This window comes from Notothenia rossii (assembly GCF_949606895.1).
Source record: "Notothenia rossii genome assembly, chromosome: 7".
NCBI lineage: Eukaryota > Metazoa > Chordata > Actinopteri > Perciformes > Nototheniidae > Notothenia > Notothenia rossii.
This window is the reverse complement of record NC_136905.1, coordinates 20,951,534-20,956,533: the sequence shown is the minus strand read 5'-3', so window position 1 is coordinate 20,956,533 and position 5,000 is coordinate 20,951,534.

Sequence of the window (5,000 nt, the reverse complement as noted above, 5' to 3'; positions counted from 1 at the left end):
GACAGAATCCGAGCTGCCACATTGCTAATGGCGATCAGAATGATTTAAGTGCGCCTCCCACACAAATACTGTAAACTACCAATTTGCATATACAAGAACGCAAACACAAAATATATCCCATGCAGGCTCACTCCTGCCCCACTTTTCTGAATCAATCTCCTGGACATGACCCGATCTTTGCCTCTTCCACATATTTTGTTGCTTTCCACCTTAGTGCTTATTGCTTTCTTTGATTAATCTTCCTCCTTGCTTTCCCTGCCGCACTGGTCTGAGTCAGTGGACTTCCTGTTGGTTTTCAAAACAACTCTTCTTGTCAGCCTTCCTTCCTCCCATCTCCCCCTTCCCCTACTCCTCCCCCGTCTTCTATTCATCACTCCACAGCCCATTTTACAGTATCTTTCTGTCTCCTTCCTCCATCCGTTTCTTTCGCTCCATTACCTTGCTCATTCCTGTCCCCTTCATCTCACCCTCTGCCTGTCCAACCTCCTGACATGATTTTTTTTTTACCCTTTTACTGTATTTCCCTCCTCTTCCTTGCTTTTCCCCGCTCGCCATTCATCTTCAGGTCCTCTGTCCATCTCTCTCCCTCCCTCTCCACCTCTCTGTCAGGCCCCAGCTCTCTCCCTCCTCTGCCTTCGCCTGGCAGTGGAGCGGCTCCACTCTTGCTGACAGTGCTGTTTGTGTGAACTGAGTGCTGAGCTTCACAGCCCCCTCGCCTCCCATTGCCCCCCACCGCTCCACCGCCTCTCCTACTCATCCTCCACCACCTTCCCTCCTTTCCTTCTGCCTCCCACCTACATACCCCTTGAGGCGGGGGAATTAACCTTCCAGCCCTGGGCTGCTGGGCTTAATGACTGTCTGTGGGGCCAGCTCCCGCTACACAACCCAGCTGCTAACATCTGTGCCACACACACACACACACACACACACACACACACACACACACACACACACACACACACACACACACACACACACACACACACACACACACACACACACACACACACACACACACACACACACACACACACACACACACACACACACACACACACACACACACTATACTGGACCCTGAATCTACCGCATACACAACATACGGTTACAGTCCTTGAATGTGTGCCACTATACTGTGTGTCATTATCATTTTTCTTTATTGCCTGCTGCACAAATGCGGGAGTTTCTTAGCACTACTCCCAGAGACAGCGGTTGGTCTATCATTACCGCATGGCTGACCCATAGTGGAACAACAGATGCAGCAATATAACTGCTTTTGTGTTTATACAGAGTTTGTACATATAGTCAACACAGAGCCATAGCACAAGCCTGGACTATCAGCCGACAAAATGAAAAATACATGCACACATGGAAAATAAACATGACCTTTTAAGTTGTCTTGCTAGAACAGCTTTCAGGATGTTCCCACTGAGCAAATAGTGGTATCCTCCAGCCACCATTCAGTTGGAAGTATATAATTGACAAAACGTTGGAAAGCAATATTCAGGTTGAAAAAAATCAAATATCTCACGGTTGAAAGTGAATTCATTGCCCTGTCTCCATCTCCGCAGTGAAGCACATCACCCCAGGAGTATTCGGTATAGCAAATATAGTAATCTGGATACTCCATTCATTATGTATGAGCATAAATGTTACAAACTAGCAGCTGTGAAGACATCCATGTTGCAACTGTATCTTTGAGTGCTGCGCTGCTCCTTCCAACCCGGTACAATGAAATGCTAAATAATGGGATCCATGAATACTCCGCAGAGAGGCAGAAAAGAAAGAAACTACAGGCATATTCCTCCACTCTTAATACTGGCTCACTGCAACTTTATTACTTTTATAGCTATTTTTTCAGTCCTGCTGAAACAATAGGTCCAAACACTTTTTAATTGGTCATTTTATTACTGCATGACCTTAAAAGTACATATCTTCTTTGAATCCTTGGGAAACAAATGCCATTGTTACGATTTTTTCACATTTATTTGACTGTTCAGGTGACCCCCTCGCCACCAACACTTCTCATATGTAATCTTTCCTTCATTCTTCAGTCTACTACTGTCTACCTCTCTCCCTCTCTTTATCTGTTTGCCTCTGCCTTCAGTCTAAGGAGTGATAGAAGGGGGAGTCCCATTGGCATTCTTTAACACCTCCGTCGCTCACTTGTGTTCAGAGAGCCATCTGTAGATCAGGAAGACAAAAAGACGCTCCTGAGCCTTGGCGTCGCTCAACAGGTAAGCACAACTATCTTTCTCTCATGCATCCACACACCTATTCAAAGATTCCTGGCTTTTTTAAGAAGGAGATACCCCCCTCTCTGTGTGTCTGTCTGTGTGCCTCACTCTTTCTCTGTGTGCACCCTAGGCAGGTTGATATGCTTGAGTTGGTGGAGGTTGAAAGAAGGTTCTGCCTCTCAGTATCTTAACTTTTTTTCCTGGAAAGAGCAGGTGTGAGAGTGTGTGTTGCAAAGTCAGAGTAATCCAGTAAACTTGAGCAATTCGAGCTGAAGAGAGTGGAGACAAAGCACACTAACACCTATCTTGGGTTTCCTTGAGTGCCTTGGATTTGCACTAGACATATGAAGCTGCTGAGCTGCTGAACCAGGCTGACACTGTATGATGTCGCCGGTCTATCCTCAAGGCTGAGGTCTATTCTGTCTTAGAATAGAAATGCCTAAAGAATGGCATGTTTTAACACTCAATCAATCATTCAGATGTGATAAGATTCTGTTGATAATCTAATATTTGTCTTTCAGACATCCACTTTATCAGCAGTTCATTGTTAAAGCAGTGACAGCTTTTATTAGCTACAGTAATTGGAGCTTCAGGCATCTGGTGAGATTGCTACGAAGTTAGGCTGGTATTAAGATGTAGGACCACATCTGAAATGGATGGCTGCACGGGGTTGAAACTTCATTTTCTGCACATTGACTGATATCATAGGGTTTCACGTTAAATTGGTCTAGAATTGAGTGTATTGAGTCGTTTGATGATGTTATGAAAGATGCCATTAAAAACCTACCTCTCGGGGTCACGCTGAATGGTTCAGCTACTTCTAATGCCCTTGTGGGGAGAGTGGAAGCCCTGTGTCTGAAAGCGAATCAAATTTCAAATCAAACTTTCTAATTTGCATTTGTAAGAAGCTTGTGATGAACAAGGTCAGAAAAACCTATGGCAGTGCTGCTGTAATAAAAAGTATTTTTATATTGTAAGACAAATTAAATGCTACACAATGTGCTATTTATCTAATGTTACATTTTAAGCAACCATTAAATGATATGTAAAAACTGCTACACCATCCCAGATTTTTCATTCAAAGAAATGACCATATTTCAGCAAATAAAAATTCTCGCAACTTTCATTATTATTTTTTCAAGCAAATATGGCAGTGTATTGACTATGTTATTGGAATGTGGGGGGTCTAAACAGTCTGTGTGTCTGAGGATAAGATGAGGTTCTGACTGTTTTATTGTAATGTACTAACATATTCAAGTAATCCAGTTCTGCTTACCAAAATGGATAACTGTAAATTACTATGCATACGAGAAGAAATAGTAACAGAGGCAGAATATGATGATTGTGTTTATGTTTACCATCACGAGCCTTTAAAAGGGACAGAAGAATAGAGAAGACGGGCACTGTTAACCTCAGAAAGTAATTCTATTCATTGAAGAAGGAGGTAATTGCCCCTGTGTGTTCAAAAAGTATACTGGGGCCTCTGAAATACGCAAATGTTTTGAGAATTAACAAAATAATTGAGTATGAGTTAATTCTTATCAAAGCCTGTTGAAGTGCAACTAATCGACTGAAGGGAGATGCGTCAAAGAGCTGTTCCCTTCATTTCATTTTGTCTATTCAGATGAGAAAATATTTAGTTTTCAATTAAGTAAATAACTATTATTTGTTCCACTCCTGCAGCAGATAAATTGAAATGATTACAAACTGACTTAAAATCCACAGAGAGCTTGTCCAGGTCAAATAAGGAAGAGTATTGGATGCTATGTGCACAGAGCCACAGCAAGACCTATGGACTCAATTCCAAAACTGTCCCGTGATCCATGCGAGGACCAGACACACGCATAGCAGAACAACTAAACATGACCCTTTGTGATGTTAAGGCATAGTTCAGGCAACTAACAAACATTATTGCCATTGGAAATAAGATATGCTGTCATTATGGTATTGGATTGTGTTTCTAAAGAAGACCCTTTTCTATTCATTCCAAATGTTATATTATTTACATTGTTGATATTTGTCATACCATGTAGCAATTTAATTTCTAAACCTATTAAAGGCATCTCCTGCTTTTCATGAAATCATTTGTTTGATTTAAAGGTCCCATGTCATGGCCATTTTCACTGATCATAATTCCATTGTTGAGGTCTACTAGAATAGATTTATAGTGTGCAATTTTCCAAAATCACTTTGGTTTCTCATACAGCATCTCTGTAAACTACGTGAATTCACTGAATTTCACTCTCTGCCTTTAACGGCTCGTTGTACCTCCAATAGCTCCAGCCCCCACCCTCCCTGTGAGCACAGTGTGCTCTGATTGGTCGGGACGTTGTGAATCGCGCTGAGCTCCGTGGAGGTGTGGTTTCCTTGTTTAGCGACAGCCAAACTCAACCTGAGCACACACAAAGTCACAGCCGAAGTAAAAACAATGAGTGTGGCTTGATATTGAGTAAGAAAAAGGTTGATAAACGCTGTGAGAATGGGTCTGCAGAGAGAATTTCGCCGCGATCCCAACTGTCTGTTATCAGCCTGCAGCCAGGGAGGAGAGATCAGCAGAGCTGCCTGCACTGAGTGTGTGTGTGTGAGGAAGTCCGTGGATTGGTCAATTTGGACCAATCAGCGGGGGCTTAACGTAACGGCTCCGCGGACGTAACGTAACGGCTCCACGGATTGGTCCATTTGGTTCCAGGTAACGCATGACATCATGCGGTACCCGGAAGAATCAATGGACAGTGACGTATCTCCAACGAGGCGTTTTGGGGC